The sequence below is a fragment of the Magallana gigas genome, chromosome 1 (assembly GCF_963853765.1).
Source record: "Magallana gigas chromosome 1, xbMagGiga1.1, whole genome shotgun sequence".
In the NCBI taxonomy this organism is placed as follows: domain Eukaryota; kingdom Metazoa; phylum Mollusca; class Bivalvia; order Ostreida; family Ostreidae; genus Magallana; species Magallana gigas.
Window position 1 is genome coordinate 33,572,203 of NC_088853.1, and position 11,936 is coordinate 33,584,138.

Sequence of the window (11,936 nt, forward strand, 5' to 3'; positions counted from 1 at the left end):
TGTGTTATACATTATTGTATTTGATCAAACAATACAATATCATAAAACATAATACAATATAGTATTATATGAAACAATATTGAACTGCATCAATACATCATAACATTGAAACATATGATATTATATTGTATAATTAAGCATTGAATCATTATTGTTTGAAAGATGTGGTCTCATAACTGCAACGGTGTGTGCATACAAATTGTATAACGCGCGCTAGCGCGTTATGAAAATTTGTTTGCACTCATTGTTGCAGTTATGAGACCACATCTTTCAAAAAATAATGATTCAATGCTAATATTTACGTTTTTTAAACAAGTATTTCCTTCCCGCAAATATGATTTGTTTTTTAACAGGCTCTGTCTTATTCAACAAGTAATGCGAAATAAACAGAATGGCCACTGGAACAGCCGAAATATACTGACAAAAATAGTACGCAGCGTTTTAAATTCTAATAACACAATTATTTTTTTTTCTTTCTGTACTTTAATGAATTTCCTCTTGGTATACTTAGAAATTAATCAATTGAATTAATTTAAGTGCCAAAATATATTTACATCAATGAAATATTTATCAGCGTAAGTATAATATCAGGTCGTTATCCGGTTTGAAGTCGCGAGAAGAGTCAGTTCTTGTTCTTCGAGAAATACTGAAGAAATACTGAATGTATTCATACGCACCAGATTTGGTGATTGGGTCTTCTGTGTTGTGTGTAAATATCACTAAAATTAACTAATGCAATTTAATAGAGGGAAAGAAAGTGAATGTAAACATTATAGTATGATATTGTATTGTATGACACTGTATCATATATGATACGTAATATGATATTGTATTATATAATACAATATAATTTGATAAACATTCTATCATATCAAATGATACAATATCATGGGATAAAGTAAAATATTATATAATACAATCATACTATACACATTGTATCATATGATACAATAATATATATTAAAATCTCATAAAATACAATTTCATGTGATATGATAATATATCATATAAACCAATATCATATTATACAATATCGTATGATACGATATTTTATAATATTACAATATCATAGGGATCATGTTACATCACTTAACAACAACCATATCTACTGTAGAAACAGAAATATTCGTTGAGGATTAAATTTCGTTATTTTCGTTGGCAGTATCAATCAACGAAATTAAATCCATGACGAATTTTTTAAACCAAGTATTAATGCATACAAAGATAATACGATATGACGAAATTAAATGCAAACGAAATCGAATTTCGTTTAAAAACAACGAAATTTTGACCCAACGAAAATATGTGTTTCTACAGTATCTATCAAGCAGGTTTGAGTGAGGTAGAAGATTTCTTTAGCATCCTTGATAATGGAGATCAGGCTCTGCATCTGAAGCAACCTCTGCGTTTCATTTATAATATAGTTAAATCAACTATGCAAGCTATCTTTCTAGCTATAAAACATGTGACCTGTTCCAAAAAACTAAACCTCATCAAGAATCATAAACCTATGGCTCTGATTCAGCATTCAAGCCTGTCAGGTGCATCAGTATCATAAGACTATATCAATGCAAGATTGGTGAAGTTAGGACCAGTAATAATACGATATCGTCATCAGAGGGCACATGTTTCAAAAACTTTAACCAGCTCTAAAAATCTTAACCTCCTCCAGCATCCGAAACCTGTGGCTCAGATTCAGCATTTAAGCCTGTCAGGTGCATCACTATAATAAGACGCACCATCCATAATGAAGTTAGGACCAGTAGTAACTAAGATATTATCATTAGAGGGCACCTGCTCCAAAAACTTTAACCAGCTGCAAAAACCTTTACCCCCTCCTGCATCTGAAACCTTTAACTCAGATTCAGCACTCAAGCCTGTCTGGTATATCAGTATCATAAGACACACCATCCATGCAAGTTTGGTGAAGTACGGACCAGCAGTAACTAATATTTTGCTATTTAAGGCACCTGCTCCAAAAACCTTAACCTCCTCCAGCATCTGAAAGTTAGGAACCAGATTCAGTAGGTCCAGATGCATCCTCCATGTAACTTTGGTGAAGAGAGGACAAGTAATAGCTTAGATACAGGAGCTGCAACTTAAACTTTAACCAGCTCCGGACGCCGACGCCGGGGGTATAGCATATGCTCCCATTGACTTCGTCTCGGTGAGCTAAAAAGGCGAAAGCGCGAAGATTCGAAGGCGAGAGTGCGAAGTTGCAAAGGCAAGAAGCGGTCCGGTAGTAGTATCACTTCTTCGCCTTCGCAACTTAGCACTTTCGTCTTCGCATCTTCGCGCTTCACCGTCGCATCTTCTATATTCTCCATATTATTCATGAATTATACTTGCATTGAGGATTTCCGCAATACAAACTGCTCGGTATACAAGTGCATCACCCAGAATTAATGATGAAACCAAAATTATGAAAAGTTTACTCCACTGTTAGGCATTATAGCCAAGCTGAAATTAGAGCCATTACGCCAGTAGAGGTTAACGGCCAATAAGGAAAATCGTCAAAGTGCTGAGAGTACTCGTACAGAAAATATATTTTACTTTATCCTCGGCATACTTTAGTAAGTTTAGTTAATATCAAGATGATTAATGCATCAATAGTTTGTATGAGCATTGGTAACGTTGGATACAACAAAGATCGTGTGATCAAAATCAAGCGGGATATAAACTCCTAACATGGGTGTTAACGTCTTATCAACGCTTTTAGAAACAATCTTTTCTTATTATAATCGATCAGTGTTTATTATCTATTAAGATTTACTATAGTCAGGTACTCTTCACAAATTTGCTCTAAAAGAATAAAGTCAATCCATGATCACAAATACAACATTACAACAAATGTTTAGAATATTGATGTTCATGTGTTACGCAGAAGAAAACAAAACTAACGCAGAATGCTTTTTTTAAAAATCACTTTCCCCAAGAAATGTAAATAAGAAGTATTCGTATTCCTACGTTACCTGCCCCCTTAGTCTTTTTCCATAAAGTTATATACAAGTATCATTCTTCGATTGACAATTCATTCACCAATGAATATTGCTTATATTATTACAAAAATTATTCTTTCATGATTATTGTTCGTTAATTATTACACAATATGCTCATTGTGTATGAATTTTTCTTTATATGCGTCATTTCCCGCCGTTTGTCGACGAGAGAAGTAACGTAACTGTTAACAATCAATTTGTGGCAATGTAAGAGTGTTTTGCGTGTGCTTGCTACGGATAGGAAAAACTATATACAGCGATTTATTTACAAGATCGGTGTTTATAACTTCAAAATCAGTTGAACAGAGTCATATCTTGGATACGGGGTAACCAATTTCTATTCATGTTTACGGGGGGGGGGGTCATTTTTCTTCATGTTTAACATGAAGAAAAATAACCCCTGGGTCTTTTTTCTTCAAAAATATCCAATTATTCTTCAGCTAGGGGGGTCATTATTCTACGTAGAAAAATGACCCCCGGTCATTATTCTACGGGGGTCATTATACTTCATTACACCGGCATCATTTATGGCGATATGTATTGACCCGTGGTTTTTCCGTCTGTTATCATATCCAAACTAGCAATACTTGTATAGCTGCGACAATTTTCGAACATGTTCAAAATTCCACTACGGATGAAACCATCGTAGTACTTCCTTAGTAAAACTTACTAAACCGTTTTAGAACGTAGAAGTCCGTTTTAACTCCGTATAAATCCGTAGTAATTCGTATGTATCAATTTGTCACGGATTGTTTCGATTTAATACGGAGAGCTACGTGATTATACGGTTCTAGTACGTATTTACTACGAATAAGAAGAGTTTGCTAAGATCTCTTTACGGTGTGACACGGGCCAATTACGTTATATTACGAATAACAAAGGAATCTTAAGCTTTATCTCGTTTTTATACGTTTTATAGCGACACTGTACGGAGTACGAAAGTACAAGGCAACGCGGCTATGTTAAGGCTGCCCGATTAATTTCACAGCGATATGTAGAAAGGCACTTGTCTGTACTTCATAAGATATGACGTTAGTTAACTTTAACGTCACGATCTGCATTCCTTTCGATCGTTCTTAGGGAATGTATCATAACGTAATAAGTCATATTCATTGTGCATAATAAAACCGCTTCATTCCTTTACATAGACACTGTTGTAAATGCTAGTAATACTAAATTCAATATCACCGATATAGAGTATAAAAAACTCAACAGTTTTAAAGCTTCGTAATAGGTAAATAACTATTAATAAACTAATGGTTTTGAGACTCTCCCTGCTACGTGTTATCAAATGAATGGTGATATGTACATGCATATAAAAAACGGCTTGGCGCAAGTGAAAGATAAAAACAATCTTAGTATATTTTACGTTAAATCGGGAGAGAAAATAAGTACCAATGTGAATCTTGCTGGGGGAAACCTACCGATTGACCCGATTTTATGTAAATCGAGTCTAAAATGTAAAAATGTGCCTAATTTCGATGGCGTTGCGAAATGTTTTGACAATATTTCAAATAAACGAAATGTTTATATAAACATCCAGCAAGAACTGCAAATACACTTATCGAAGGATTTTTCATAAAGATATTTTTTATTTAATGTCATTATTCACTTGTGCCGATGCGATTTTTATAGAGTTTTTACAGTGTTAGAATACACCCGTCACGTGCTTAAGAAAAATATATGACGTCACAAAAATATATCAAATATAGTGTTGGATATCACTATTAATTTATGTAATAAAAGTTTAAAGAGACTCGCTTAGTTTGATTAAAATAGTATCTTTTTTCGATATATATTTAGCTTCGGACAGCCTTAACATAGCCGCGAAAATTCTAGAATAATAAAGCGTTGCCAGGCTTGTCATGCTTGTCATTAATGACAGTCATTCAGCTGACATTTATAAAAACTCTGTGTCTGACCATCAGTAACAAAATTTCTATCAAACATGAATAATCAACAACTTATGCTTGCTTTGAAATTGCTAGAACTAGACAATGACATTTCACAAAATGCCAGGGCAACTAAGAGCAGAGCCGTGATCGAAGGCAGCGGAGATGGTGGACGAGAGATTGGCTTCTCCGAAGACCTAAACATGGCCAGTATGAAGCCTTAATGTCCGAGATGTATGCAGAAGATCCAACTGCATATAGGAATTTTGTACGAGTGGACCCTCGTATGTTTTAAGAATTGTTACACATGGTTACTCCAAAGATTAAAAAGCGCAACACTTGGTACATGAAATCTATTGACCCTGGTTTGAGACTAGCAGTTACTTTGAGGTACCTAGCTACGGGGAACAGCTATCACATACTGATGTATGGTTTCAGAGTTGCCCACAATACAATCTGTGGTACAGTAAGAGAGGTATGCGAGGCCATAGTGTCTGTTTATTCAGAAGACGTTTTCTTGACAACTACGGTACCTGAACAGTGGAAAGCTATAGCAGAACAGTTTGAGGCTATGTGGCAGTTCCCACACACACTAGGTGCTCTCGACAAAAAACATTAGATGTCCAAAAAATGGAGGATCGTTGTATTATAACTATAAAGGTTACCACTCTATTGTACTGATGGCTCTAGTTAACGCTGACTACAAGTTCCGATGGGTTTATATTGGCGCTCAAGGTGGATTTTCGGACGCCCAGATTTGGAACCAGAGTGATCTTAAACAAGCGATTGAAAGAGGATTAATGGGACTGCCAACAGCGACCCCTTTTCCCGGTGATGATAAACCCCTTGGCCACTATATCATCGCAGACGATGCTTTTGGTATGAGGTCCTGGCTTATGAAAACTTTCTCTAGACGATGCCTTTCTTATGACGAGAGAATTTTCAACTATCGGTTATCTAGAAGTAGAAGAGTGGTTGAAAATGCGTTTGGTATTCTTGCAAATCGATTCAGATGTTTACTTTCAGTCATGAATCAGGAGCCGAAAACTCTGCACGTCATAGTTTTTCCCTGCGTGTGCCTTCATAACATCATGAGAATGAGATACCCTGGGGACCAGAATCTTCTACTTGACCAGGAAGACGAAAGACGGGTGTGTTCCATGGCAGGACAAGATAATATAATGACTGTTCAAAAGTATTGTTAAAAAGTCAGAAATAATCAATGGGTTATTACAACTTTCTTATCATTAAAACATTTGCATTCTCGTATGTGAGGTTATTAAAACCAATTAAAAATGTTTTTTTGAATTTTGAATGCCCCATTTAATCAATCATAAAGGCACATCTACTTTATATAAGAAGAGGCTTAAGCCGGCTCTTTTTACTGGCTACCCCAGTATCAGAAGGTGTTGTTTTCCGGAGCATCCTCGCTTGCTTGCGTTATACAAGAGTCATCCACCGCCTGGTTTTTACTTTTGGCAATTACTCGTTTACAAGTTTTTTTGGGGGTCGCATCTTTATTCGATAGAGTTTGGAAAATAACTAAACTGGTGCACGGATTACCAACGGACTGGGTAATCGTGATTGTCCTAGAAGCCCCGTAGTGAATCGTGGCGTCCCGTAAAAGACCGGTTTTATCCGTATTAATCCTTACCTACACCGTAGCAAACTGTATTCATCCGTAGCGCAGTCGACTTGGCACTTAACACTCCTTCTAAGTCGTATTGTTTCATTGTTTCCGTATTAAAACCGTATTGTACCGAAGCAAACCGTTTCAAACAGACACTAAATTTATCTTTTTTTCTTCCCTATCTTTGTAAGTACGTAACAACCCGTATCCACTCCGTAGTGCATCCGTACTAACTCCGTATCAATTAACGATAATTAGATTTTCCAGTGTCAACCGTGGAAAATATTCCGTAGTAGAACCGTGGAGTTGATCCGTGAATGTGTGACTGGGGCATAAACCAACGCAAAAGTTTAAACGAAACGAAAAAAAATTATTAAAAATCAGAATAAGTATGGTTAAAAAAAATATATAAAATAATTTAAATATATAACACAACGAAATATTTCACAATTAAAGAATTTACAATTCGACAATGATCGACTCACGAAAATAATGAAATGTTTGTTGTCCATTGTTTCATCGTCATCGCAACATCGCTTCATCATCATCGAATTGTCTTACTATCTTAACTGCGATAGTGCAATGTTCATTAGTGAAGAGCATAACTTTATCTTGATTACATAAATTTCTATGAAATCAGGATAATGCAATATTATGAAATCGAAATCGGGGCATATAGTCAATATTCGCTTCACACCATCTAGATTCTGCATCGATATAGTGCAATAATGTGATTATCCGATGCCGATGACGCAATTGTTTCTAGTGCGACAACACGATGAAGCGATGGTACGGTAGCGATCACGCGATTATGCGATAGCGTTGAGGCGATTGTTGCGCGATGCTCTATCATTTCATCGTTGGTTCTCTATCGCTGCCTCGCCATTGGACTATTTGCTCATATGTAGTTGGAAAAGGAGACGACGTTATGCATTGAGTAGAAAACAGATTAAATATCAGAAACCGGCCTAACTCTCGGTTTTTTAAACGCGTACGCCTAATGATAATTAGTCATTACAAATCAACCGTATACTTCTTGCCAAAGAATGGTGATCTTATAGATTTAAAGTGTTTACTTCGACAGATCTTGTGTAGTTAATGGGGGTTACACCACCATTAAAATGCAGAGAGAGAGAGAGAGAGAGAGAGAGAGAAAGAGAGAGAGAAGGAAGGAGAAAGAGAAAGGAGAAAGAGAAAGGAGAGAGAGAGAGTTGTGTTGGAACGGAAATAAGAGGTTATATTAATCATTCTCTCTTTAAAGTCAAGTAGTATAACACCCGCCATAAAGCACCATGAAAACCAGACACGTGACAAAATTGTGCATGTTTCAGGTCAAAATTATGTACATGTAAATAAAAAGGTGCCTACAGGTATATGTAATTGAAGATATAAATTCTTTCAATAATGTTCTATAATAATAGCTTTGTTTGATAAGGTGGACGGGGTTTATATCTTTGTTAAATACTATGAAATATCATGTTTTAAACTGTCATTTTCTACGAAATATGAAAAAATATCTGTAGCAAATTCGGAGTTTTGTCCCATTTTTTTGTTTACTAATGAAATATATTTACAATGCCTACAGTTTCCAAAACGGCATCAAAAAACCTCTTGACCACCTCTTTAAAATGATGTCAAATTGAAGACAGGTATCGGGATTACTTTTTACATGATATGATTTAGAACGTCAGCAAACTGTTTCATTTTTCACATAATTCCGTTAAAGCCGAAAAATACGGGAACACTTTTCATCAAATCAATTATGATGTTATAATGGTTATATCATGAAAAAGGCACTCTGGAATGAGTAACTAGATCTTGAATTAATATAACATAGGCCACAACTAAAATGCCTAATACAATACTAGTACAGGTATGGTTCAACAGTTCTTGTAGGTTTAAAATGTCTAATGTTAATTTTCATTGAATATATTGTTTAAGTTATACCAGAACATTTAATGATAATTGAAGTGTAATATTATGTATTGAAAGCATTATTAGCCATACATTTATATGCCTTTTTAACAATGATGTTTTTACTTAATTCTAGAAGATTGAATAAAAAATACTTTACATGTAGCAATAGCTTTAAGTGCGGGGATAAATAGGTTAACGCTGGATTTTGAATTCCTTAATGTGTAGTCTAGCATGACGTGTATATAAATCTAAACATAAAAACGATAGAATTTTGAAAAATTGACAATAGTTTTTAAATGGATTCAGCCACCATTTGAATGTTAATGTTAGGAGGACATTATATTATCACCGTTTTAAAATGTGTAATTAGTGTGCATCTTTTGAAATTGCGGTAAATTTCTCCTGGCCGACAGTATAATGATAGCACCTCCTTTTTCCTAACCCCATTTAAAACGCTTTTAGATCCGCGCCTGGTCTGTAATACTTATTTCTTTAAATAAATATACTATTATATATTCATTGTAATTGTAAATTTGAGAATGTCCCGCATAGAAATGTTTTATATACATGATATTATAATATATTTTAATATTATTCTCCAATTCAAACTTAGATGGAAATCTTACACAAAAAAGTGGATCAAAATTTTACGGTTAAAAAGAAATGCACAAGTTTTACAACTGATCTTAATGTCTTTGAAAGAATTAAATATATATATACATTTAAATAATATCAAGACTAGAACTATAGATAGAAGAGCGCATCGTTATGGGAATAATCTACACATAAGTAACATTATATTTAATTTTCTTTTGATATTATGGCAGGGCTCATATGTATCTTTTCAAAAACACGTACGTATATACGTCACTCTGTCCGTGATATATAAATGTATACGCTCTAAAAACCTACGAACATAAGTAAAACCTGTTACAAAACAGTTTTCTCCGCCCTTTCTCCTGGTTCTACGTGTTTTGGTTCTTTTTAAAAATATAGTTCATATTACATGTATCATATCTTTTAAAGAAATATTTTAACATATATTTGTTATTAAACGCCCCGATAGACAATGGAAGCTTGGAATGTCAACCTTGATTAGAAAGTTGGCAAGGCGATGATTCGAGGACGATGGCGCGATAAAGAACCAAGAATGACACGATAGAGCACCTATACACTACCAGGATACGTACAAACTATTTAAAGGAGAGGAGCTCGTTCAAAATGACTGAAACGGTGACAGTTAAATAATACGCGGTTGAACATGCGACTGTGTATTCAACACCCACGCGTAATGTTTGACGGTAGAAAACGCGTACATTACCACCAGCATAAATACCAACTTTTACAGAATAACACAACCGATATATTGCTATCGCATTGTTACATCATCGCACTATCATTTCAAACATCAGTAGTGCGATGATTCGATAGAGTTAACTACAAGACCCTATCTCGATATCGAAGTTGTCAAATAATGTTTAACATCGTCATGAAATGCAAATAGCATCGAACGCTATTAACCTGTTATTTGGAGGAGTAGGTGTACTTTTTGATGTCAGAGAAAAATTGAAGGTTTGTTGTCAAAGGAAGAAATTCAGCCTTCAAAAAAGGAACTTCATCAATGTAAGAAACCCTCGATGGAGAAATAACATCTGCGTTAATATATGGCACAATAATATAATGGCAAATAGCCAAGCTCATTTTGATAGTTAATCCTGAACATTGCTTGGTTGATTTTTCAGTCTTTAGTAAAGAAGGTATATTTCTATATTTGACTTAATGGCGTTAAGATTGCATGCAACTCCTCTTTTGATATTTTAAAAGACCTATTATAATAATATTTATTGTGTATTGTGTTGTGAAGATAATATTTCTGTACTCATATCTCTAAGAGAATGCAGTTACTTCAATATATAATAAATGCAATTTTCAAATTAAATGTATTTTAATAGACATATATGCAGACATGTATGTAGTCAATGAACCGAAAAAGAAATATATGATTTAAAATCAAACAGACATTTTCAAGTACCATGTTCACTATCTTCTGTTATTGTTGACATATTACAGGTACGAATTAAATAAGTCAATAATAAATAAAAAAACCCTTCAAAAAAGTTTCTTAAATTTTCACATTAGTATGACGTTAAACGAATTTACATTGCTTAATATCAAATGCATGCAATATATTACGAACGAACAAGTACAAGTGCATGTATAATTAAGTGACGTCACCACTGTAAGAGGAAAAACCTTGAAGCCTTTCGACAAAGTCACATTAAAATAAATAGACAGTATGTCCATCCAGTTCTGCAAAATTATGGCGATTTACGTAACGTTTCAGCTAAGACGTTGGCAATTGCAATGATTACACGGCGACTCCAAAGACGTCAACTTCACAAAGAGAGAGATACTCGGTTGTTTTGGAGATTTTTACGAATCTCCCCTCTGGTGTTGTCGGACAGTCGATGATGACCACCTGTGACGCAGTACCGGGGCCAGCAAAGAAACCACAGACAATGTTGACAGTTGATTCTGTCAGCCCTACAGTGACAGTAACATCCCGCAGTCGGTCTGAGGAATCTAACAAATAAAACAAACGAATTGTATAAAATGATGTAAGTGAAAAATAACTCAAATTGTAATGTGTACTGTACGATAGTCCAATACTCTCAACCCGTTTTTTACAACAGTGGTCAACGGTAGGCTCTATTGACCCTTTTAAATGTCTATTAGTTTCAAACTATGAGGTGCTGGTCTCTTGTTTACACATTTTGAATGGTATTTAACATAGGTATTCAATAGGTTTTTTATTTACAAAAAATGCTGTGTTATTTGATTGCACAGTACTACAAATCACATTATATATGGAACAATCATCGTAATTTTCTGAAATTAATTCATATCATGATAGTTAAACTTTTATTGAACTTGGAAAAATGTATCCGATCAAACATTACTTGTTTGTGCATCCTCTATTTGCAAAGACAATATAAAAACAGATTGATAGTTTTTGGGGGGTTTTGTTTTCTTTTTTGTTTTGTTTTTTGTTGTTGTTTTTTGTTGTTTGTTTTTTCGAAGGAGGGGGGGGGGGGGGTGGTCGCTTTTTTTTTTCTTTTTTTTTTTTTGGGGGGGGGGGTACATGTAATCTAATAAGATAAAATTAGGGACTATAACAGTGCACTTTATTTAAATATTTAAGTACTTTAGCTTTACCTGATCCCCAGCTATCCGGTCCTCTGTTGACTATTCTGACAGATGTAATGAAATTTACAGTTTGCAGATCTACCATCCACCAGGGGTTTATGTCGTTTGTATCTGTGTGTGTACACTGGTCGTCTATAAGGTCTGTGCCATAGTTACCATCTACAGCATACTCAGCTGTATAAATTGCAAAGGTTGACGACTGTTTGGTAGGTTTACGTAATGCAAGGTCCGACAAAACTGTATTTGGTAGTACAAAAACAAAATGCAGATTTTAAGTAATCATAATACATG

At 34.7% G+C, this 11,936-nt stretch overlaps 1 pseudogene; it reads left to right on the top strand.

Moving 5' to 3' along the window:
- The first annotated feature begins 5,198 nt into the window (after window positions 1–5,198).
- Window positions 5,199–6,096, top strand: LOC136275852 (putative nuclease HARBI1; annotated as a pseudogene).
- The last annotated feature ends 5,840 nt before the right edge of the window (window positions 6,097–11,936 follow it).